This window comes from Phyllostomus discolor, chromosome 9, assembly GCF_004126475.2.
Source record: "Phyllostomus discolor isolate MPI-MPIP mPhyDis1 chromosome 9, mPhyDis1.pri.v3, whole genome shotgun sequence".
Classification (NCBI taxonomy): domain Eukaryota; kingdom Metazoa; phylum Chordata; class Mammalia; order Chiroptera; family Phyllostomidae; genus Phyllostomus; species Phyllostomus discolor.
The window spans coordinates 16,680,613-16,706,040 of record NC_040911.2 but is presented as its reverse complement, the minus strand read 5'-3'; the positions used below and the strand labels follow the sequence as shown (position 1 = coordinate 16,706,040).

Below are 25,428 nucleotides of genomic sequence, written 5' to 3'. Positions count from 1 at the left end.
TCTCCAAAACGTACAAAGAACTTACACAGCTCAACACCAGGAAGATAAACAATCCAATTTAAAAAGGGCAAGGGATCATGTTATCTTTATGGGTGATACTTGACTTCACGGCCTGACTTTCCTTTCCTCACCCGTTGCTCTCCCGATCCAGCTGAACAGGTTCACTCACTATCCTTAGAGAAGTCAGAGCCAGGCATAGGCAATAACCACAGGCAGGCTCACATTCTCAGGAGCCAACTAACTTACTGTAATTCCCTTCTTAGAACATAAGCACTATGTTTCTGAGAGCAATCAGATGAGTAAGGGCTGAAATTTCTCCACTGCAAGTGAGCAGATTTGGTCCTACAACTAAATCACCGAAATATCTTGTTCAACCAAATTTTTTCTTCAAGAAACCGACACCGGGGCTCACCACGCCCGAGTGTTTCTTCCTCACCCAGGACACTGTCCTGACAAAATAGCCTGAGTCAGCAGGGGCAGGGGGCAGAACCTTCTGCCTCTGATTGGTTGAAAGGTCATGTCACCCACATGCTGTCTATCCCACCATCCTTCCCAGCTTAGATGTTATTTTCACTGGACGTTGGGTTGGTCTCGACCATTGAGCCCCATCAGTCCAGATCTGGCTCCCCATGACCAGGCTGTCTTCCTGGAGCCAGCACCTCAGAATGGAACCCTTCAGCTTTCCATGTGCCAAGGCTGCTTTTCTGCGTGGTTCCTCAATCCTTGATAAACACAATCCACCTCCCAGGTTCAGGAATCCGCATGACCTTTCTACCACCCGGCCCCAACGGCTCTTCCTTCCCTGGGCCAGCTCAGATGCTGGGATCCCCTCCTGTCTTTGCTGCGAACTCCAGGGATGAAGCCGGAATCAGCCCTTCATCCAAGGGTTGCCACCAAAGTCAAATTAAGTTGAAAAAAAAAAAACCCTCAATTACTCTTTTAGGAACTCCATTAATTTGCTAGTGGTAAGTTTAGTCAACAACTTTCGTTGACTAGAGAACTTCAACCTCAACCTATAAATTTTTAAGGTACATTTTTCCAGGAAATTATGTTAATCATTTATCACATATTATAACTATACTCCCAGTCCAGAGGTTAATCTATGCAGGGTGAGATTTAATTGTAAGTCCAAATGAGTTCTATTCGAGATAACAGTGCAGTGCCTACCAAGCACTTTACACAAGAGCCAACTTTTTTGTATTCCTGTGAATCACGGGAGAAAATGAAACCAGATGAGCAAGGAACATTTTCAAGGTCCCAGGAAATGAGGGCGGAGATTAGATTTGCAAAGCTGAGAGAAAGGTTTGAGCCAAGATCCCAGGGGTGCCGGTCCTCAGTCCTCGGAATTGATGAGTCATCCCACAAAGGTGCTGATTAGTAAACAGTGAGAATTATTCGGCAATGTACAGAACAAAAATTAGGACTTGGTGATAAATTCAGAATAGAGAATGAAAGGAAAAACCACATTCGGATTCCATCGATATCTACTGAGCAGTTGCTATATTCCTGCTTGTGTACTTGGGAGCGTACACATGTTCACTCTGGTCTTCAGAATAACCCAGCAGAGCTAAGTTTTATAAGAGATACTGATGAAAGTGGGCACTGTTTTTGTACGTGGTGTCCTGAAATGGTTCATGTGGCTGCACTGAGACACAGGTTATGCTTCTGTTGAGGTCATTTTATTACAATGGTGACAGTGAGACTTGTAACATTTTTTGCTAGGCTCAGTAAGCAAAAACTGGATATAATAAGACTTTTCAATCTTCAAAATAATTAAGGAATAATATACTCACATCACCTGCTAAAATAACAGTGTACTTGTTATTATTTAACTTCTAGGAGGAGGAAAAGAAAGATTGAGAGAGTGGTCAAGCAGAATTTGAGTCTGGGTGTCCTGACTCCCAGTGCCGTGTCCTCTTCATGACGTCCTGGATCCAGAGACGAGGTGTATCCAGAAATGGCACATTTGGGAGGAGTGGCCCACAAAGGGGAAACGTGCTGAGTTTGATTCGGGTCCCACAAATGCGAACTATGGTGGGACATCGACTGGGGACATTGTGTACTGACCTGGCTCACAGTCTCTTCCATCCCAGTGCACGAGAACGCAGCCCCTCCACAGAGCCTGTCACCTCCAGCGTCACCTGCAGCGCGCTTCTCCTCCTGGGTCACACTGTCCTGCCATCGAGGGAAACTCCTTCACCTGGCGCCCGCCTTCCTGTCCACACCGCCCAGCCGCCTGGATCTCCAGGTCTCTCATTCCCCTTACGTCATTCACCTTTGATGTTTTGGAAATATCAGTCACTCCATCTTTCTACTTTCTTCCAATATTTTTATTAGTTCTTCCAGGTTTCCCCACCTCCCCCAATGACCCTTGACTCCTCGGCTGACCATCCGAGTCCTGCTCTTACCGGCACCTTTGGTCCCCTCGCGCCCCACACTCTGTAGCATCTCTCCAACAACACCCCAGGCCTGGCTCAGTGTTATCATCCGTCCTCACGCTCACTTAGTTGCCAGAGAAAATGTTGTCAGCCTTGTAGGGAACACTTACAAATCCATGGTCTCCGACCTCGCCGAGGCCCTCGGCACCTCCCTCAGTCCTTTCCTCTGGGGTCCCTCTCTTTTGCCTCCTATATCACGGAGGAAACCTTGAGATCATCCTGCACACTCTCCCCATCACCCCCTGATATGTAACAGTACCGACACCCTCCCATAGTGGAAAACCAGTGTCCCTTCCGCCCAAGGCCAGGCCCCGCCTTCCTCTGCCTGCTCAGGGCTCTGCTCCTTCATGGCAAATAGGCCCTCTCCCCTCCTCCCCAGGCTCCTCTTTCAGCCTCTGAATGTGCTCCAGGCCCTCCTCCCGGACCTCCCTGCCCCTGAGCCCTTGCCCGACTTATTCTCTGCTTAGCCAGGCTTCTCAGAACAGACTCAGTCTCTGCTTCCTCACCTCACACTTGCCCCTCAGCCCGCTGCAGTCTGCCTCCCCACTAGCTAGTGAAACTACGCTCCTAAGACCTTAAAAGCCCTGCTAAAGGACATGCACAATTCTTATCTTCCTGGACCTCTCTGCTCTGTTTGTATTTTTTAATTGTGGTAAAATAGGCACCACATAAAAGGCAGTGTTTGTAGTTCAATAGTGTTAAGCATATTCACGTTGCTGTGCAACCACCTTACAGAACGGAGCCTTGGTGCCCACGGAACGGCTCCCCACGCCCCTCAGCACCGCGACCAGCATTCCACTTTCTGTCTCTAGGCGTCTGACCACTCCGGAAACCTTCTGCAAGGGAAGTGATACAGTAGCCACCTTAGTGTGACTGGCGTGTTTCACCTAGTGCAATGTCTTCAAGGTTCGTCCATGTTGTGGCCCGAGTCAGAATTTCCTTTTTTTAAGGCCGAATAATATGTTTTTGTGTGTCTATACCACATTTTTGTTTATCCGTTTGTCTGTCGATGGCCATCTGGGTTGCCTCCACCTTTGGCTCTTGTGAACAGTGGTGCTCTTTGCGACCCTGCTTTCAGCTCTTTTGGACCCTCACTCAGAAGCGGCACTGCTGGGTAACACCACCTGCTCAGTTTTCCGAGGTCTATCGTCTCCTCCTTCTCTGCTGTCTGCTCCACTGGTCCCTGAGGCGCTGTCCTGTCCTCGCTTTCACTCCCAGCTCTCTCAGTGCCCCTCCTTCCCTGCCTCCCTCTGTTGGCCCTGGGGTCTGCTTCAGTCAAGATCCAACCAGAAAGACAGAAACCGCCTTTTTTGTTTGCTCTCTTTTTTACATTATTGACTTGAGAGAGAGAGAGAGGGAGAGATCTGTTTGTTGTTCTGCTTATTGATTTGTTCATTCATTGGTTGCCTCTTCTATGTGCCCTGGCCAGGGATTGAACCCACAACCTTGGTGTTTGGAGGCAATGCTTTACCGAACTGAACTACCCGGCCAGGGCAGAAACCACCTTTCAAAGAAAGGATGTTTGATGCAAAGAGGTGGTTATACCAACATTGGAAAACTGAAAAAATATGAAAGGCAAGGTTGAGGTAGTTCAGGTCAATAACTACAGGAAGGTATCCCCACCCCAGGGCTAGGGAACAGAGGAAGAGTGAGATCTAGGGAATGATAGGTTCTCGGAGAGCCCCTGCCCCCTGCACAGCTGCTGCTGGGACCCCCACCCCTCACCCAGGGTGCTCAGCTGGCTGATGCTGGTAGCTCTGAGAGAGGTACCTAGGCCGGTGCTGCCAGAGAATGCAGAAGGTCAGCACTGGCGCTGTGGCATCTTCTGTGGCTTGAGTGACAATCTGAACAATCAGAAGCAGAAAGAAAGTCCATTCTGCCCTCTTCATGCCATCCCGTCTCTCTCAAGTGGCTCTAGTTGGCAGATGCCGGCAGGAGTCCAGGTGGTAAAGGAGAGACAGGAAAGCACTTTGCAAACCTGGCCATATTCTCAAAGGGCAGAGCCCACCTGGAAGGGTGGGCTCGGTGCTGAGAGACACTGTGCAAGTGACCCACGCAGGACTCTGTCCTGGGTCCACTATTCTCCCTGAACACACGCTCTGGGAGTGGCCTCAGTTTTCTAGGAGTAAACCCTCATGGCTCTGACCACGACCTACGTCTGTGACATCCACAGCCACCCATCCAATGCGGACCTCACTTGAACTTCAGGTGCACTTTTTCCTTCAGCTGCCTGCTAGAAACCTCCACCCTGGTGGCCCTTGAATTAAACAAGCTTTGAAGCGCACCTGTCATCTTTCCTTTTCAAACTGCTTCTACTGCTGTGTGCTCTATTTCAGCTGGTGGCTTCAGCTACGCCGATTAGCTAATCTAGAAGCCTGGATGTCTCCTCATTTCACTGGCTCCTTCACCTCCCAAATATCTCTCCGGTGTCCCCTCCCCTTGCTCCATCACTGCCCTGCAGCCCCGATATAGGCCTTTATGCAGTTCCCTCGTATACCCCACAACCTCTGCAGTGTTCTCTTGGATTTTCTTCTTGGCCCCCTTAAACTCACACAGCTGTCCAAGGGACCTCCACAAAATCCGGAAATGGCCATGTCCCTCCCTTGCTTGAATAAACCTTTTAGTAGCTTCCTCCTGTGTTCCCTCCTCTGGCCCTGCCTCCTCTTCAGGTTCATCCCTTGCCCTTCCCTGCCTGTCCCCAGCTCCAGCAATTCTGAATTGCTTGAGCCATGTTACTTCTCACATTCTGTCCCCTCTGACTGGAAAAACTTTCCGTCTTCACACCCACTCTGAGTTAACCCTACTCATCCTTTAAGACTCAGGTCCGATGCCTCCCCCTCAAAATCTTCTCAACACTCAGATAACAGATCCTCACATCACAAGGTAGGACAAGGGGCAAGGCCTGCAGAGCCGTATCTCCAACCCTCAAGCCATTGGTCTCCAGGCTGCTCCAGCACCACGGTCACGGCCGCAGCCACCCCTGGACTCCCTGTAGTCAGTGCTGCAGCCTGAACACACACCACTCTACCCCCCAATGGCACTTCTCAATCACTGTTCCTCTACCTTCTTCTAAAAGCAGCTTCTGAGATTTCCTATTTACACCCCTCCCTCACCAGCAACATCCAATCACCAGGCCCCACAGAGTCTCCCTCCTCACATTTCTCAAGTCTTTCCACTTCTCCCATCTCTATGGTGCCCCAAGACCAAGCCATCCTTAACTTGCATCTAGAAGATTGCCTCACCGGCTCCTGCCCATTCTCCAAGCTGTCATCTCCCTGTAGCCAAACTGACCTTTTCTGGGTGGAAGTATGATCTTGTTAACCACCTGTTTAAAAACTGTTGGATGGTTGGTCTTTGTTTTTAAGATAAAGGCTAAATTATTTAATTACAAGGCTCCATAAATCACCTTTTGCCTATCCCCTCTCACCTCCCTATCTTAGCACCAATCAAACAGGCCCTGGTTAACTCCTCCATCCTCTGAGCCACGGTCTTTCCTCACCTGGTCCGCTCTCACCGCAGCTTCGGAGCTCGGCTTCTGCAACATTCCTTTTTTTTTTTTAAGATTTTATTTATTTATTTTTAGAGAGGGAAGGGAGGGAGGGGGAGAGAGAGAGAGAGAGAGAGAGAGGGAGAGAGACAAACATCAATGTGAGGTTGCTGGGGGTCATGGCCTGCAACCCACGCATGTGCCCTGACTGGGAATCGAACCTGCGATGCTTTGGTTTGCAGCCCGTGCTCAATCCACTGAGCTACGCCAGCCAGGGCCAGTGACATTTCTTTAAGAAAGCCTTCAGTGATTCCTAGGCCCCATGAGATCTCTCTATTTATTACACACAGTCTGGCACTTTGTGTGAATGTCTTTGCGGCACGTACCACAATTATAAAACTGTGTGACTCATTTAATGTCTGTTTCTCCCATGCAGTAGACTGCAAGCTCCGTGGAGGCAAGAACAAGGCCCCTCTGGGCACTCTTGCAGTCTTAGAGCCTGGCTTAAAACTGGTACATAATAATAGGTCCTTGCTACTGTTTGTTGCATGAACATTAACATTTTGTTGAATTAAAGTTAATGAGTTTCCCCACTCCTAACCCAGATCAGTTTGGTGTCTCTTCTCTACAGCCCCATAATGCATTGCAGCTCTCACCTCTGCCGTTGCACTGCCTTAACTGTTTGTAGAAGTGTCTGCCTCCCACCACTCTTCACTCCTTTACCTGCAGCCTCTCCACTACCCGAACATTCCTTGAGTGCAGTTTGTTATGCCATTTTCTTTCTATAAATAACCAATGTGGCTGGACCAGCCCTGGTGGTTCGCATTAAGATTGTGAAATGCCCTTCAGCAATCACCATAAAGAAACTTTGAATAAATAAAGAGGTTGGGAGCCTATGATTTCCCAGGCTCACTCTTTTTACTGATGCATTTAAAACACAAGAGTGGGTATGTCAAGTGTGGCAGGCGGATAAATGGCCCAAATGGCCAGTTACTGAAATCAACCAAGATCTCTAAAACAGAGCGGCCCCGGCGGGAGAGGCGGCCTTGGCTCTTCACCTGGCTGTGTGGCAGGTGATATGTTTATCCAGGTAGCCACCCTTGAAGTGGATGCCATAGCTTAAGTCAGGCACTTGCATTACAAAAAAGAAAAAAAAAACCTGTCAGGGCTTACAGCACAGGCAGAGACTATCTAACGTTTCAGTGGATCACGTCTAGGGCTGGACCGTGGGGCTCACCCTTCATTAGGGGGCAGGAGGGAGAGGAGACGTCCCAGGCAAGGACAGGGATCCGGAGAAGTGTGCAGGGACATGGCAGGAAGCATTTCAGAAAGCAGGAGAAGGTCAGTTGCGGCAAATTTTGCTCAAAGAATAAGGAAGTTGGGGACTGACGAAAGGTTTAAATTCCACCAACAAAGAGGAAGGTTTGCACAGTTTTGATGAAGCTGTGGAGTTGGAAGCCAAGTCGGACAAGAGGAGGGAGGGGCTGGTTTCCCGGGAGAGAGCGAGCTGCAGGCTCTGTGTCCCAAGCGTGTGTAAACAGGGAGGAGAGTCAAGCTCTCCCGCTGGGCAGAGTGAAAAGAACTCCAGAATGTTCCTTCTCGTATTTTCTGCACACTTCTCCTCTCTGCCCCAATAGAAACAAAATGGGCTAAAATCGTGACAGAACACTTCAATTGTCATTTTCTCGCTGTTAGCATAATGCTTTTTGAATGTAATTTTCACAGCTGGCATGAAATAAAACTCTGTTCCTTCCTCAAACTTACACAAAGATCACTGTTGCTTTTCATGCCTATTCAGAGAATATAAATGAAATATAAAAATACAAAGGCATTTTTCTTCATGAGTTAAAATACAGGGTCTGGCAGAAGTTAAGTCCTGCCCGAGTGTGGTTGGTAGGGTAGTAGCATGGGTGTAATAGTTTATAGTTTTAATTTGAACAATTCACCTAAAATGTCATATGGTGTGCTTGAGTGTGATATTGCTATGTTACAGCATTACATGTTTATGATTTTGTAATAAAAGATTTTGTAATAAAAAGGGCCGTTATTTGTACCAGATCCTGTACATTATTCTACCAAGAAAAATTATAAAATATTTTTTAAAATCCTCATGGTAAGCTTTCAAAATGTATTCTACAGCAAATACTTCAAGAGTCAGAATGCTGTGTAAGACACTGCTTTCTTACCATGTCTAACAGTATCTGCCCCTGGCACAAGGAAAGTCACCAACGAATTCCTCTTAACAAGGAACAGAGGTAAAGAACAGAGATTTCCTGAATCATAAACCTTGGAGGCTGGGAAATCTGGCCCATTGTCAATTTGAAAGCAACCTCTGCAATGCTAACCCGGCAAACTTGCATTTGTGTCTGACGCTGAGTCACCGGGTGACAGGAAAGCCCAGGTAACACTGCCCCAAGCAAAGCTCCATGCATTGAAGCGGAGTAGAATTCACTGGGAGTCGCAAAAGACCTGATGCCAGAGAATGTCTCCACCTAACCTTAAATATAGAGATCTGACCAAACATTTCAGTATCAAAAGCTGAACCCATAAATTGCTGATAGGTAGACCCAGGTTCTTATCTGAACTTAGATAAAAACAGATAGCCTAGTACAGGGAGTAGGTGAACTTGGATTGAGAAAAACATATTTATAGTCATTAATCCCTAAAGGGAATTTAGCATTTTTCTTTGATCATGAACGTAGGCCACAAATCTCTAGAATTCACTGAAATCACGAAGTTTTCTTATTACCTCATGGTGGTGGCAGAAACTTTGAAATAGCGTTTATGCTTATCATTGCTAGTCAGTGTATCCACCATTAGAATTTGATTTCATGCATTGCAAAGTGGCACGTGCATTAGTATAGCAGATGTTTGGGGTTCAAAAATATTTGGATAACATCATTTCATTACAATTGGATTCGTCGGCTATTCTGTGTATGCTGTTCTATGCCCTTAAAAAGCCAGCCTGTAGTCTTTACCAGACTGTCAATGGTGTCCATCGCACAAAAAAGATAAAGAAACCTCGATCCAGTATTTTATAAACAAAGCTCATGGTTATCATTTCTACTTGCAGGCATAAAGATATGCATTTGAATAACAGATTCTGTCTGCACCATTTGGTGCCCTTAATAAGTTGGAATCCATATGTAATTTTTGAAAGGTTGTGTTGTTTAGGACTAACCGTTTACTCCACGTGTGTGCAGTATAATTTTGTTTCAGGTGTAAGGAAGTAAAGATATTCTACTTCCTTTTGGGTGCCTCTTAACACAGAATGTTCCTGATTAATCGCTGAAGCTGGCGCAGACTCCAAGATGGCTAGGTCCTCATGTGAACCACTGGAACTGAGTCAGACTTCCAGGGGGGCCCTAGCTGTGTAGCTGAGTTGGTTAGATTGTCGTCCCAATGTGCTAAAGTTGTGGCTTCAGTCCTGGTCAGGCCACATAGAAGAATCAACCAAAGAATGCATGAATGAGTGGAACAACAATTTGATGTTTCTCTTTCTTCCTTTCTCTCGAAAACAAACAAACAAACAAACAAACCCACCTTGTGGGTGCTGGAGGTCCCTAGACATTCCTAAGGAAACCAGTGGCCACAGAAAGCATATCTGGAAGAATTCCCAGCCCAGAGGTGCAGCTTGGTGTGGGACATGATTCACTTTGGAAAGTGTTTCAGGATGCTAACAAGTCCAAAGTCAAACAGTATTGGGAGGAAAAGCACATCTGTGAGATTTCCTTTGTGGTTAGACGGTGTCTCCTTGATGTAAAGGATCTGAAATTTTCAACCAAAGCTCTTTTTAGGATTCAGATACCTCATGTATACCAGAGAACCTCTCATGTATTGCTCAGTAGGAAAACATGTTGGATAACCTAAGCCAATGTTTCAACTTAGTTCCCTTAAATTACTGTCTCAATTATAGCTATTCTCTTGGCAGAGAAATCTTGAACACTTTATAGAAAAATGCCTTTGTACTTCCCCCAAGAGTCAGAATCTCAGGGGTAGCTTATGCAGTCTAAGAAACATGTGGTCTGAGAACTAGGGACCCCGCAGGGTCTCTTAAGGGCCTATATGTTCAGTTCTGCTCAAGATAGCAGAAACTCTAGTTGGATGATCAAGGCAAACATTCTTGGGAGTTTTTCTTCCCCAGGCATCAGCCAGAGACTTTGCATCCATTCCATTTGGTGCAAACGTTCTATCCGGTGTCTAGTTCATAGTGACACATGCAGTGAATGAATAATACAATTATTGCTCATGGTTTAAACATAACATTCTCAGTGTGGAAAGGAAGGAACAATTGTGTTTGCCTTGGCACAGGGATTTTTTGAAGGTAAATAAAGTATCATGGGATTCCTATTATTCTATTTCTATGAGCAAAAATCCATTCACAGAAGCATGAGTTCACAGCATCTAGAACTTCAGGGTTCTTCCAAGCTTCTCAAAAGTTTATGGGCATGGAACCCCTGGTTATAGTGGATTCTAATGTAGTAGGTCTGGAGTTGGGATCCAGATTTCATTTTTCTAACAAGCTCCCAGGTAACGCTGAGGTGGGAGAGTAAGAAGCTAGGAAAATTCCTTGGCAAGCGGAGGGAGGAAACAGACAGATGGCTTATTCACACTGGCCCCATCCAGCATGCTGTGTCACCTGCCTCTTCTCTCGTGCAAGACCCGCTCCCTTAAGCATTAAGACAAAGGACCTAGTGTACATTCTCCCTGGAACACACCTAGCCCCCCCCCCCCCCCCCCCCCCGCTCCAACCCCTCCCTCCCGCGTGAGTATCTTTGCTTTTCTTTCCCCTAAGCTCTAACAGTTCCCAGACTTAAAACCAGGGGAGCAGCTCATCCTGGGCCAACCCCTAGAACCTATCTCCATGGGCCCTCCTGTTGCCTCTGTAAGTTGTTTCCTGAGTTCATGCAGCCCCGCTGACTCATGGCTTCTGCCTCTGTGACCTTCTTTCTAAAGAGCTGAGGCAGCGTGCCTAAGCTCAACTCTTCCTCAGGTCTCTCAAAGGCCAAGACAGCTCTCCAAGCAGCCCACTCAAATACTCTGAGTGTACTTTTGCTTTTCTTGCTACATAAACTTCCTCTTGCGCTAGAGTTCTTGGCTCTAAATTCTTTCTTTGCCAAACTCTTGAACCAAAGTCCAACATTGCTGCTAACGATGCCAATGCTGATGTTCCTTGTGTTCTCTTAAAGATAAGAGTCTTCTCTTATCGATAATGATGGAGCCAGAACTAAGATTTAAAATGACCAACACGGCCTTGGCTGGTGTGGCTCGGTGGTTGGCTGCTGTTTGCCTTAACTCTTTCCAGGTTACCTAAAAGTCCTGCAGAAAAATCAAGTGGGGTATACAGTAAGATCTACAAATACCAAAGTGTTAGTTTTCCCTGGGGAGTCAATGTTCTACTGTTAACAAACCTATGAGATTAACTTCTTTGTTCTTCACAAAAATTTCTAGAACTTTCCTTAAAATATTTGCTAATGAAAACATGGCTTATTATGGTATTAGTTTACACTGTTAGATAGCCTGAAAAGTTATATTTATTTTAATTATATAAGGAATTGTTAGTGCTTTTTGGATGTAATTATCATCATTAGCGCTTCATTGTATTTCGGGAAGAACAAAACATTATTGTTCCTTAATGATAGTACTAACCTACACCAGATACCTTTACGTCTCACTTCCACATGCGGCTGACAGGAAGTTTGCTTCTGCAGCTCAGCACAAATGCCCTTAGATATACTGTTTCCTTTCTCCTGTATTTTTAAAGAGTTTGCATTTTTAACGACCCTAACTTATTGGAGGGCAATTCCCAGTGGTGCAGTCAGCATGCATTATTGATGTTTTCTATTCTCAGGCAGATGGAGTTGTATAAATCTAAACATGCGATTAGCACCACCTCTCTGCTTTTGCTATAGATGATGTGTGGGCCTCAAGCCAGCGATCCTACTTACTCACTGGCACTCTCACTGGAAAGAGAATGACCTCCCACAATTCTCTGAAGCTCAACAATATGGATTGTGCTTAAGGAAACATTGTGGTGTTTGGATGGTATAAAGCTGCTCTATTTTCATGGCAATTGATATGAAAATTTTTCCAAATATCTTCCTTTGAGTTTGAGAAAGGTGCGTGAATGTGTGCCCATTGGAGCTAACTGGCATACACACCACTTTAAACTCTGCTCACTGAAGAGTTTTATAGGAAATTCACGTGGCCAGGTGTGCGCCAGCAGCACTCCATTCAAGGATCCTCCCACTTCACGGGTGAACCAGCCAAAATGTAGACAAAACCTGAGATGGCAGCCTCAACTCTCAACAGTGCAGGACTCACACAAACTGATCCATACTGACATCCTTCCCCAGAGCTACCAGCATTAGTCAGTAATTAGTTAAGGGGGAGTGGGTGGGTAAAAAGAGGCACAAGGAATTTTTTGTATCTCCCTCTGGACAATGACTACACAGGTGTGTGTGTATGTAAAATATCATCAAGCTGAAATGGGGTACTTTGCACATCTCACTACATGAATTCACCCATCCCAATCCATTTATAAAATAAACCATTTGCATTGTGCATTGCTAGTGTTTTTGTTGTTTTGTTTTTGTTTTGTTTTGTTTGGTTGTTTTCAGTAAATGGCCCTGAAATTGTAGATCCAATGACTTCCTTATAGGCTTCTCCCTTAATGCCCTTCTTTGGACCAGCTCAGAAAAAGGAGGACCATTCTTGGCTGCCCAGAATACATAATAGCTCCCCAGGCCAGGCAGACAATACAAACAATGCTGAGCCAGAAAGAAGACCCAAGCTCTTCCTGAAATGATGAACTACATGGAAGGGATCATGTAAAACAAGGTGTCAAGGTCAAATCAACAGAAAACTGAGGTGGGGGGAGAAAGAGGCATCAGGTTTGGTCACTGAACCAATTAGACCGACCACCAAAGTGACTAAGAATAAAGTGAATGGGGTGGATCAGCCAAATAGCAGTGTCTGCCCCTTTGACATTAACAGATACTTCATTTAAGGAATTAATTGACCTCAATTTCACCAAGATAAATCCCATCCACCATAGTGCTCTACATCCCTTCAAGCTGGAATTATTCTAATGTAGGACAAACTGTCTTTCAAAGGCAAAATACTTTTACCTCTATTAATGAAGCATTTATAGTGTAGTATTTGAAGTTTGCTTCACTCAGCCTGCTGCATCTTTACAATTTCTAGCCTGCAAGGTTATTGTAGGTCACACTTATTTATAGTCCCTCTTTTACTGCAGTGGTTATAGCGGCCATACCTATCATTTATCATCTAATTACAGTGTTCAACAACATGCCCTGCCCTTCCATTCTCAGGCCAGCACTGTTGCTTCAGATTTTACATAATTGTCAAAGTGTTTAGGAGGGGGCAATTCCCTTTTCTTTACCTCCACTCAATTGTATCTTATATTTCCACCACTTTCAATTTTCTTATTCCATTTACTTTACCTCTCTTTTATCCTTTACATGTTCATATTTAAATTATCATCACCATACATTAAGAGTATATGAACTTGGTTAAAGAATTTTCGGTGATAATATTTTTCTGAAAAAAAAAAAGCAAAGAAATAGCCTCCAATATCATAACCGTGGGTGGGTATAGATATATTATATTGGGTTGGCCAAAAAGTCTGTTCAGTTTTGTCCATAAAATGAAAGACACATTTTTTGCCCTGGCTGGTGTGGCTCCGTGGATTGAGTGCCAGGTTGCAAACCAAAGGGTCACTGGTTTGACTCCCAGTTAGGGCACATACCTGGGTTACAGGCTATGTTCCCAGTGTGGGATGTGTGAGAGGCAACCACACACCAATGTTTCTCTCCCTCTCTTTCTCCTTCCCTTCCCCCCTCTCTAAAAATAAATAAATAAAATCTCTTTAAAAAGTTTTCATTTTCACCAGTAACTTTATTGATCTGGATATTTTGAGTGTGTTGGCTATCTCCCACTATTGGCTTCTAGTGGGTAGAGGCCAGAGGTGCTGCTAAACATCTTCCACACATAAGACAGCCCCATAGCAAAGAATTACTTGGCCAAAATGTCAATAGTACCAAGAAACTTCACAAACCACTTTTGACGCATTTGATCAGTCACAGCACAGTCTCCATACACCGCACAAATCTTTCTGTGTTTCCATTACATTTTTACCTTTCTTGAAATACTCAAGCATAATACACCAATGATGTCACATTTCTTCCATCTTCAATATTAAAATGGCTGCACACAAGTCCACCAATTTTGATATTTTTTAAATGCACGCAGATATAACAGCTGTCACAATATAATCTAACAAAATTGTTTCAGATGAAGTTAATGACAACTAAGCACTACTAGACCATCATCCAGAAAACACTAAACAAACTTTTTTCAACCAAATGTTGTTACAGTCCCTGCTTCTTTGAAGATGACAATTTAGTGTTCTATTGCTTCCCTGAGAGAGACCACTGAATACCTATTCATGGTGGCTGTGATGCTAGGGATCATTAGTAAATTCCCTGCCGGCCAGTAACTGTGCCAGCAACAGTGGAGGTTGGCGAAGGATTATGCAGAAGAGCAATCCTAGACATACAAAAATAGCTCAGGAGGAGAAAGCGTTCCTAAAAGGCGGAAGCCTCGCATTTCCGGGGTCCTCCCTCTTCTGCCTCTCCATTCTCTGACCTTATCCAGCTGCTAAATCTCTCCGCCATCCTCTCCCAACCTCTACTGGCTGTCCAGGATGGTCCCAAACTCCCAGCCTTACTCCCGCTGGGCTGGGAGACTGGTACCCGCCACTGGCGAGAACGCCGGCCCCACCCGCGCCTGCGCAGAACTTCTCGCGCGAATGTGCAGCCATCACCAGCGACAACCCCTCCAGTCCCAGGGAGGCGAGGTCCGCTATAAGCCAACCCTGGTTCTACGTGACCCCTCTCGCATTCCTGGGGATCGCGTCCACAGGGGCGCGTGTTGGCTCTGCAAAACAGTAACTTGAACGATCGGACGGAAGAAAGGTCTGCGATGCAGGAATAGAACACGCGGGCTGGAAGCTCAGAGGTGGAGCCCCGCCCCTCAGGGCCAACTTCCTGCCTCCGTATTGGCCCGCGTGCCCATCAGTCTCCGCCCCTGGGCCCTGCCGGGTTTCCTCGCGACCCCTCTGCCCTCGGATCCCACCCTCTCACTACTTTGCTTTACTGCCAGTGTCGCTGGTGACCAGCCAGCTGCTCCTGCTAGTCCGATCCTGAGCTGGCGCTGGCTCCGAGAAGCTCCAACAAGGGGAGGGCCGGGCCGGACGAGAGCTGATCATTGCCTGGTAGAGCGGCAGGTCCTCGGCTTCTTTGCCAGCAGCACCACCTGTCGCGGAGTGAGACTTGGGGTAAGGCTCCTTGCAGCGGGGCCCGTGCGGGAGCCCTGGAAAGAGAGCGGGCGTCGGCCTTCTGCCACTTGGCCCCGCGCACCGAGCGCAGACCTGCTGCGGGAGTCCGCGCGTGCGGCCGGGCAGCTCCTCGCTTGATGGATGCGGCGATGGAGTGAAGGGAAGGGGCTCACTGAGGGCGGGGTGCTGGACACGTCGCGGAACCCCATTTCGACCGTTCGAGGCTCTACCCCGGCGACCGGTTTGGGGCGCGACTTCTCCGTTTGTCCTCTCGCTTGTCCCAGGGCAACCCCTTTCCAGTCCCGTATGGAGGCCCTGTGGCCTCCGAAATGCGAGCATCTCTTCTTTCCCCCTTTCCCCTCCCCTTTGCAGACTGATTTTGTGGCTCCAAACCCCTTTGGCAAATAGATCTCTTTTTCTGCAGGGATGAATTGATCATGAGAGGCATTTGGTGTGTTTGTGTTCGTTCTCGCTTAAAAGAAGTTTGTTGCAGGCTAGAAAGTTCTAAGATTGGAACGGTTCTGCCCTTTCATATGAAATGGCATCTGTGGACCAGGATTGGCAGGTGTTTGACGCTGATGGTAACCGTGCATCTCTGCTTGTGTGTTGTCGCACTCGAGGTCTTGAATTTGACTTTTTTTCTTGGTTCCAAAGATAATTCTAGAAAATATGTATTGCTCTTTGATGAGAAGCTTATTAAAATATTAAATCTCAGCAGAAGTGCCTTCTTATGGAAATTATTTCATGTCTGATTTATACCTTTCTAATACTTGGGACAGTCACTTTTAAGCAAAGAATTTAACAGCATTGTTACTTCTAGTGTTGCAGTTGATGATAATAACAATTAGAAGTACATATTGTTAATTATGGGCCGGGCATTGTTCAATGCATAAATTGTCTCCAAGTTATGCTTGGAGATAGTACTGTTATTCTATTCAGTTTACAAATGAAGAAACTAAAGCTTAAAAAGATTAAGTGACTCGTCCAAGATCACAGGTTTTAAATGGCAAAGCCTGCATTCAGACCCAGCCCCCTCTTAACCCCATAAAGCTAATAGCAATGTTGTACTCATAAGTTTTGCTCTTTAGTTGCCAAGCGTTCTGGAAGTTAGAGAAAACATTCATATATATATATTTTTTTCATGTACACACACACATACACACACAGTAGTTATAGCAGTTACACAAAAGGCAGATAAACATTATTTATTGTGTAACTACTTGAGTTTCATGTTGCTATGTTACATGGTTTGCAGGAATACATAAAGAAAACAGTTTAACTATATTTTCTAATACTGGACATTTAACAATCAGTGAGCTTTGATTTGTGACCTGTATCTGACAGTTTTCTGGTAGTCAAAGACTTCGGAGTTAGACGTAAAGACCAGAAATGCTGATAGAACCTTTGTCATGCGTTAGTAGGAACGTTGGGCTGTGCTTTCATAAAAGTTCTTCATTCTTTTGAGAATTAAAACATACTTTGCTTAATAGTTATTCCTGAGAAAGAACTGCTTATGGATTTCACCCTTAGAAGGTGTTTATGTATAATGTCTTTGTCTTTTTAAATATTTGTTATGAAAGCACATTAACATTCATAAAGGAAAATGTCATTTATTATTTGAGAATTTATTTTGTAAATTAACTCTTATTATATAAACTAAAATCAACTCTATGTTGGTGAATTTCAGAAAAACTTAACAGCCATAGTTTGAAACATAATTAACACTAAAACCTATAGTTTGTTTACTAAGGATCAATGTTGGAGGAATAAATTGATACTAAATACAAAAATTACATTTGATTTTATAAAAAGGTAAATATTAAGCTAACTTTTTAATTTGAAAGTCACTATTTTGATTATATGACTGTATATCATACCTCCTTTTATCAATATGTACATATTTCAAAAGTAATGAAAAACATTGATTCTGCAAATATTGTTTAGGATGACATTTGATGGGGCCTGGATCGGTATGTCATCCAAATTTTCATTCTTGACTTAGAAGTTTAATTTGAAATAGTTTGAATAAATCCTCATAGCCTCCTAATAAGTATTTTGCATTAAAAGGTGTTGATGCAGAAAGTAACAGGCATTGAATGCACTTCTGACCACCTTAGTCTATTACTAATAACAATAATGCTGAGATAACATTTATGGAGCACTTAGAGCATGCCGTGATAAGTATTTTACATACGTAATCTAGTTTAAATCCTAAAAAAGCCGTAGTTAATCGGTTCTGTCGTTTATCATCCTCAAATGAGTGATGAGATTGTTGACAGACTCTGATTTACTCAAGCTCACCGAGCTAGCAGTGGCAAAGCCAGGGTTTAAATCGAGCAGTCTGATTCCATAGCTTGCTTTTAATGATTGTGCTAAACTGCCTGGATATGGATTTTATTGAATGCATCTTCAAGTCAAATGGTCAGGCTTCCTATGATGATGACAAAGCTGTAAGCAGGGGTGTCCAACCTACAGCCCACAGGCCGTGTGCAGCCCAGGATGGCTGTGAATGCAGCCAACACAAAATCGTAAATTTACTTAAAACAATATGAAATTTTTGTCTGACTATGTGTCACAATGTATTTAATGTGCAGCCCAAGACAACTCTTCTTCTTCCAGTGTGGCCCAGGGACACCAGAAATGTGGACACCCCTGCAAGGCTTGAGGCTTTATATGTATCATCGGTACTACACACCAACTCTGCAAAAGAGTTTCCCCTCTCCTGTTTTATTGATGAGAAAAATGAGACTTCTGAGTCATTAGTGCCCAGACTTTTGGACTTCATGGGCAAGTTAAAAGAAAAAAGTCTGTGTATAGGGAGCTGTTGCGACCAGACATAAGATTGCTAACTTAATTCTATTAAAGTTTTAAAACAACTAACAATTTACCACCCGCATCGTTTTGTAAAAGAAAGGACATTTTTACCACCCCAAAAAGTAGGAACATCATAATTACAACATGAAAACAAAGGCATATTTAGTCTTATGAAAAACTATATTCTATTGTTCTAGTTTTTCTCATTTGGGTCACAGACCAGTAAAACACGTGTTCCAGACGCACACCAATTCAGAAAGTGTTTGGGAATGCCTGGGTGGCACAGCTGATTCCAGACTGGCAATTACTGAGTGCAGATTCAAATTCAGGTCTTTCTGACTGCAGAGTTTGTGCTCATTGGAACAGTTCAAGACTTTCTCTCTAGGTTTGCTTTCCAGTGCATTGACCTTCTCCCTTCACCCTCAGGTAGGGGGCAGGGAGGGTAGCCTCCTGCAGACGGTGGCCTAGCAGAGTCAGTCCCAGTCCCATTCATAAACAGCACCTGGAGAGTAAGCTCTGCTGCTTCCCAGGGCAAGGCACTGGGAGTCACTACACATGGGGGGAGAAACTACAGGTATGTCTCAATATCCAAGACATGCTCAAGGAAGCAGCTAGACTTTACTTACTTATTCAAAATTAGAAGCCCCGCCTTCTTTTGTTTCTTGTGCTTACATCATTTATTTTCACAGTTCTTTTTACATCATATGTCTGTATATCATAAGGAATTAGGTGTAGTTTCCTGCCTTCCCCCGGACGCATTTTATCTTTTATCTTATTCCTCTATCTAGTCTTAAGCCTGTCTGTCTCAGTTTTTGGTTCTGATTTTGGCAGGGATTGGCTTTTGCCTTAAGTTATTTGTTTTTGGTTATGCCTGCTTGTTTTAAAGACACATAAAATTACAGTTGACTCTGCCATGGCTGGGTGGATCAGTTGGAGCATCGTCCCGTATACCAAAAAGGTGCCAGGTTCGATTCCTGGTGAGGGCACATGCCTAGATGGTGGGTTCGATCCCTGGTCATAGTGCTTATGAGAGGCAACTGATAGGTAGATATTTCTCTCACCTTGATGACTGTCTGTCTCTCTCTCCTCCCTCCCTCTCTCTTCCTTCCTCTCTAAAAATCAGTGAACATGTCCTCTGGTGAGGATAAAAAGTAATAATTTTTAAAATTATAGTTGATTCTTGAATGACTTGGGGTGGACCACCCACACAGCTGAGTATCCATGTGTAACTTAAACTTCACAGAAGCAGGTTTTCAACCACAAGTCAAAAATAACAGTTGACCCTTGCTTGAACAACTCAGGTTTCAACCATGTGGGTCCAGTTATAAAAGCCATCATGGATTTAGATGAGTTTGTTCAAGCATCGTCTGTACTTTTATATTTTATTTCACTTTCTCTCACTTACTAATAAAGTAATAATTTGAATAATATAACAGTGCTCTTTGTCTTTAATTCTGCTACTTTTTTGCATATATTCTTTCATTCAATTATTACAGTTATGAGGTAGATTGGACAGGTAGGGTTATCTTTATTTTACAGGCTAAATTCAGTATTTGGTAGGAACAAAATTTTAAGCAGAGCTGAAAATGGAAGATTTCATATCTCAGAATGGTGATTTAACTTAACTACTTAAATTCTCCCTACCCACCAGATATGGGTGTTTTCCCCACATCTAATAACTCTTTAATTCTAAGCAGACACTGGCAGGGTGTGCTACAGTTTAACTTAATTCCAACACTATCTATCTGGAGATAGCTTCAGAGTCTACGGGTTAAGAGCTCAGTCCCAAGAGATTCCCCCACTTGAGATGCCAATCGCAAGTGATCCATGCTTCCCACCCACCAGCTCTGAGTCAGGGCTTCCCGCGCAGCACCCTCCTCAGGTTGGATGATCTGCTAACATGGCTTCCAGAATGCAGGGATACACTTTACTTATGGTACCAGTTTATTATAAAAGAACAACTGTTAATCTAAAACTAAAAGGCCATTTTAAAATAGCCCCTATAATTATAAATGAAAACATTATATCAGGACATTTTAGATTTTCAGAAATTATATGTAATTTCTGAAACATTTATTGTAATAACAGTAATTTCCCCTTAGGGAGAGGGGGAGAGAGAGATCTCTTTTGAAATGGGGCAGGAGTTAAGAAAAAGACTTTCATTTTTGAATTTGTTGAATATACAAAAGTTTTAGGAAACTTGATCGAGTAGCATCATAGGCTACTGTGAAACAGTACTTAATTATCATGATGACAAAGACTTCACTGGCAAACATAGAAAGTTAAATAGTTGTAAGCAGTTTTACTCTTTTGATTTAAGACTTGGTTTATCTAAGCAATCAAAGATCTGATGATAAAGAGCACAGGAAATCATTTTTATAAAACAAAATTTTTGCTTTCTCTTTTTAGTCTCTTATTAATAGCATATCAGTTGTACAGGAAACTTTGTCCTTTTTAGCAGATGAAATAATATTGAGGTTTAATTTTATGTGTTATAAAATAGTAGGTCAGAGTGCTGAGGGGTCTCCTGCATTGGCCAAGATGATGGCAGGAGGAGGTTCTTAACACTGAGCGTGGAAAAACCTACCAGATGATTGGCTAGACCCCCTCCACCTCTCCCAGTTACCGGATGGGGGCGGAACCAGGGGAGGCAGGCACAGGCACTGTAGAAGTGAAGATGGTGTGGAGGGGGGAGGAGGGAAGGAGAAACATCATTCCGTTGCCTCCTGTACGCACCCCCCCACACCGGGAATTAAACCCACAACCTTTTTGGTGAACAGGACGACATTCTAGCCAAGCTGAGCCACGTGACCAGGGCGACTCGACTAGAAAAAATTCCTAGTATTTTTTTTAATCTTTTTTTTAAAGATTTTATTTATTTATTTTTAGAGAGGGAAGGGAAGGAGAAAGAGAGAGAGAGAAACGTCAATGTGTGGTTGCGGGGGGCCGTGACCTGCAACCCAGGCATGTGCCCTGACTGGGAATCGAACCTGCGATTCTTTGGTTTGCAGCCCGAGCTCAATCCACTGAGCTACGCCAGCCAGGGCTAAATTCCTAGTATTTGTAATTGGCAAATTCAATATAGAAATTTTTAACTCTCAAAAGTCTCCATTTCTATTGAAAAGTAAGTAATTATAAACTGTTAGAATTTTTTTAGATTGGCAAATTAATACATTTCAGAACCTCTAGAAACATGGGTTCTTTTACTGCAAATATGTTTCATAATTTTCAGAAACATGTTCCCTTTTTAATAGTACAGTCTTTCAATCCAAATTTATCTTTTAGATTGTCTAAGAAGCCAAATAGTAGGTAGACTTTATTGCACAATTAATGTTTCAGGACTTTATTTTATTTGGAAATGATCTAAATATTCAGTAAATTTCCATTGTTCAATTTAGCCAGTAAACTTGAAAGTTTCAAGTCACCAAAAAATTCTAGGAAACTAGTTCTGAGCAGCAACATTTATTTGAGATCTGGAAGAAATACAGCTGCATTACCAAGGCTTTGACTGAAACGGTATCGCAGGTAAAATCTGGTGGCCAGTCACTGACTTTAAGAGTTCACTGAGATTCCTAATGAAAGGGTCCAGAAAGTAGTCTTAGGGAGAGATTACTGTATTTTGCTGTGTATAATGTTTACTTTTTTGCCCAAATTTTTGAGGGAAAAATAAGGATGCATATTATATGTAGGTATAATGATTACATGTCATGGGTATAATAATCCTGTGTATAATGCACACAAAACCTTGGGTGCACATTATACACAGGAGTGCAATATACACGGCAAAATACGGTATATGGTCAATCACTATTTTTGCTGCACTTACGTTAACTAAGCCAAGTTTAATGCACGCAAATTAGTTTTATTGTGATTATCATTGCTAAAAAATGGGGGTGCTTGTAGAAAGAAAAATTATGGTTGCACCTTTGTAGATACTAGTTTCTAATCCCATTGATTATCTTTGAGGTTTTGTTATATACCTGTAAACTGGGCTGCATCCTGAATTCTTCTGGATGTGGCTCCAAAGTGCACTCCAGAGAGCGGGAGTTACTCTGCTCCTAGTAACCATCCTGGCACTCTGCATTCCTTCAGAGGCTTTACTGCACGTTCTCAGAGGCTCACCACCAAGCAGGTGATCTTCCTAAGATGGTAGCTTCAGAAAAGGATTGAAGAGAATGACTGACTTAAAAATCGTGAACCTGAAGTCATGAGCGCGACCATGGATGTCAAACTCATTGTCACTGGGGGCCACATCAGCCTCGAGATTGCCTTTAAAGGGCCGAATGTAATTTTAGGACTGTATAAATGTAACTACTCCTTAACTAGGGGCAAGGAGCTTGGCGCTGCTGCCGGGTAGAAACAAGGTGTCAGGCTGGATAAAACAAGGTGGAGGGCCGGATTGGGCCTGCGGGCCTTGTGTTTGCCACCTGTGCTAGAGAATCAACAAAAAAAGAAAAGAACACACACACACACACACACACACACACACAGAATCAGTAAAAGCTTTGAGAATTCTCAGAGTGGTCACTGAGAGTGGGGCAAATGCCTTACATTTTTTAAAATATATTTTATTGATTATGCTATTACACTTGTCCCATCTTCCCTTCACTCCCCTCTGCCCTGCACAACCCCCCACCCACATTTCTCCCCTTTAGTTCATGTCCATGGGTTGTACATATAAGTTCTTTGGCTTCTACATTTCCTATACTATTCTTAGCCCCTGCTTTCTATTTTCTACCTACCACCTATGTTACTTATTCTGTGTACCTTTTCCTCCTCTCTCTCCCACTCTCTCCCCTGTTGTTAACCTCCATGTGATCTCCATTTCTGTGGTCTGTTCCTATTCTAATTGTTTGATTAGTTTTGTTTTGTTTTTGTTTTAGGTGTGGTTGTTAATGATTGTGAGTTTGCTGTCATTTTACTGTTTATATTTTTATCTTCTTTTTCTTAGATAAATCCCTGTAACATTTCATATAATAAGGACTTGGTGATGATGAACTTCTTTAACTTGACCTCATCTGAGAAGCACTTTATCTGCCCTTCCATTCTAAATGAGAGCTTTGCTGGATAGGGCAATCTTGGATGTAGGTCCTTGCTTTTCATGACTTGGAATACTTCTTTCCAGCCCCTTCTTGCCTGAAAGGTTTCTTTTGAGAAATCAGCTGACAGTCTGATGGGAACTCCTTTGTACGTAACTGTGCCCTGATTCTCTCCTTCATTTTCATCTTGGGTAATGTAATTATGATGTGCCTTGGTGTGTTCCTCCTTGGGTCCAACTCCTTTGGGACTCTCTGAGCTTCCTGGACTTCCTGGAAGTCTATTTCCTTTGCCATATTGGGGAAGTTCTCCTTTATTATTTGTTCAAATAACTTTTCCACTTGTTGCTCTTCCTCTTCTCCTTCTGGTACCCCTATAATTTGGATGTTGGAACGTTTAAAGATGTCCTGGCGGTTCCTAAGCCTCTCCTCATTTTTTTGAATTCTTGTTTCTTCATTGTTTTCTGATTGAATGTTTTTTCTTCCTTCTGGTCCACACTGTTGATCTGAGTCCCAGTCTCCTTCCTCTCACTGTTGGTTTCCTGTACATTTTCCTTTATTTCAGTTAGCATAGCCTTCATTTTTTCATCTAATTTGCGACCAAATTCAACCAATTCTGTGAGCATCCTGATCACCAGTGCTTTGAACTGTGCATCTGATAGGCTGGCTATCTCTTTGTTGCTTAGTTGTGTTTTTTCTGGAGCTGTGATCTGTTCTTCCATTTGAGCCATTTTTTTTTTTTTTGGTCTTGTCTTGCCTGTTATGTGTGAGGGGCAGAGCCTTAGGTGTTCACAGGGTGGGGCAACCCAAGTAGCTGGGTTGTGACTCTGTATGTGGGGGCGGGGTCCAAGAGGGAACAATGGTGTTTGCTCTGCTCTCTGCTGGATTTCAGTCACTTCCCCCACTTCCCACAAGCAAGTTGGGTCCTTCTGGTGCTGATTCCCATGTGGGTGGGTTTGTGCATGTTCTAGGACCCTGTGGGTCCCTCCAATGACCTCTCCTGTGAGACTGGGAGTCTCTCCCGACAACTCAGCCCCCACAGGTGTTTTCAATTGGTGGTTTGAGGCTTTAATTACCTGAGATGGGGCCCTGGGTTGTGTAGTCCATCCCACTCCCCAGTTTTCCTTCCTGGTTTATCTGCACTCGAATGTGGGACCGCCGGGTCCGCAGTGCTGCCTTGCTGACCAGCTGCAGCCTTGTGCGCCCTGCTCCACCATCTGCCACCTTGCTGGGTCCACCAGCCACCACCCTGCCACGAGTCCTCTCTGCCCGGCTGCCCATCTCCACCCCTCCTACCAGTCTGGATGAATGTGTCTTCTTTGACTCCTTGGTTGTCGGACTTCCATACAGTTTAATTTTCTGTCAGTTCTGGGTTTTTTTGTTTGTAAATTGTTGTTGTTTTTCTTTTGGTTGTTCGAGGAGCAAAGTGTGTCTACCTATACCTCCATCTTGGCTGGAAGTCTCCAAATGCCTTAAATTTTAATCACATTTCTTAGGCTGAGACTCTGATCAGAATGGGAGAAATTGTTAAAAAATACATAAACAAAGAGACCCTTACATAAACAAAGTGACTCCATTCACTTGCCCCCAGGACAACAGACTAAGATTTAATTGCAGTTTCAGTCTTTCCTGGGAACATGACCTCTAATTAGTCAGTATGGCATTTCCCAATTAGCATTAGTGAGGTGGTCTGCATGGTAGACCTCCTGCCCTTTCCCCAAAGGAAGGTGACCTTGCCTAAGACAATCCTTTCTTTTCTTATTTAGATTGTATTTATTTATTTTTAGAGAGGTGTGGCAAGGGAAGAGGAGAGGGAGAGAAACACTCATGGGATAGAGAAACACCAATCAGTTGCCTGTTGTATGTACCCCAACCTGAGTGAACCCACGAAGAAGGCACGTGCCCTGACCTCGGAATTGAACCGCTGACCTTTCACTTTGAGGAACAGTGCCCAACCCGCTGAGCCACACCAGTCAGGGCCCTTTCTCTACCACTTCCTTGTCCCACCCGCTTTCTGCCTCAAACTCCCCCCATCCCCCCATTGCTTTGTACACTCCTCAGAACCTTTCTGTGTGCTGGCTGAGATGCTGCCTGATTATTGAAGCAATTACTGAAGCCATTCGGAATCTTCAGATTTACTCTGTTGCATTTTTGTTTTTTTAGCATGTCCTTCATGACATTAACATTTTTTGAAAAAAGGCAGTTATTTTGTGGTATGTCTCATGACTCTTTTATTGTTACTATGGAAATAATATTTGACAACTAACATTGTAAATATAAGGCGTGCTACCT

General features: G+C 43.9%; 1 protein-coding gene and 1 non-coding gene across 2 annotated transcripts in view; both read left to right on the top strand.

Annotated features, from left to right (window-relative positions):
- Window positions 1–1,570: 1,570 nt before the first annotated feature.
- LOC114507167 lies at window positions 1,571–1,714 on the top strand. Its single transcript, XR_003685437.1, has one exon. It is a non-coding gene; the product is annotated as a small nucleolar RNA SNORA1 (small nucleolar RNA).
- Window positions 1,715–14,599: 12,885 nt separating this feature from the next.
- The window catches only part of ME2 (malic enzyme 2), a 47,064-nt gene continuing 36,235 nt past the window's right edge, over window positions 14,600–25,428 (top strand). The window contains exon 1 of the mRNA XM_028524129.2: window positions 14,600–15,286. The gene's annotated coding sequence lies outside the window, so the exon portion shown is untranslated. The remainder of the gene's footprint in view (window positions 15,287–25,428) is intronic.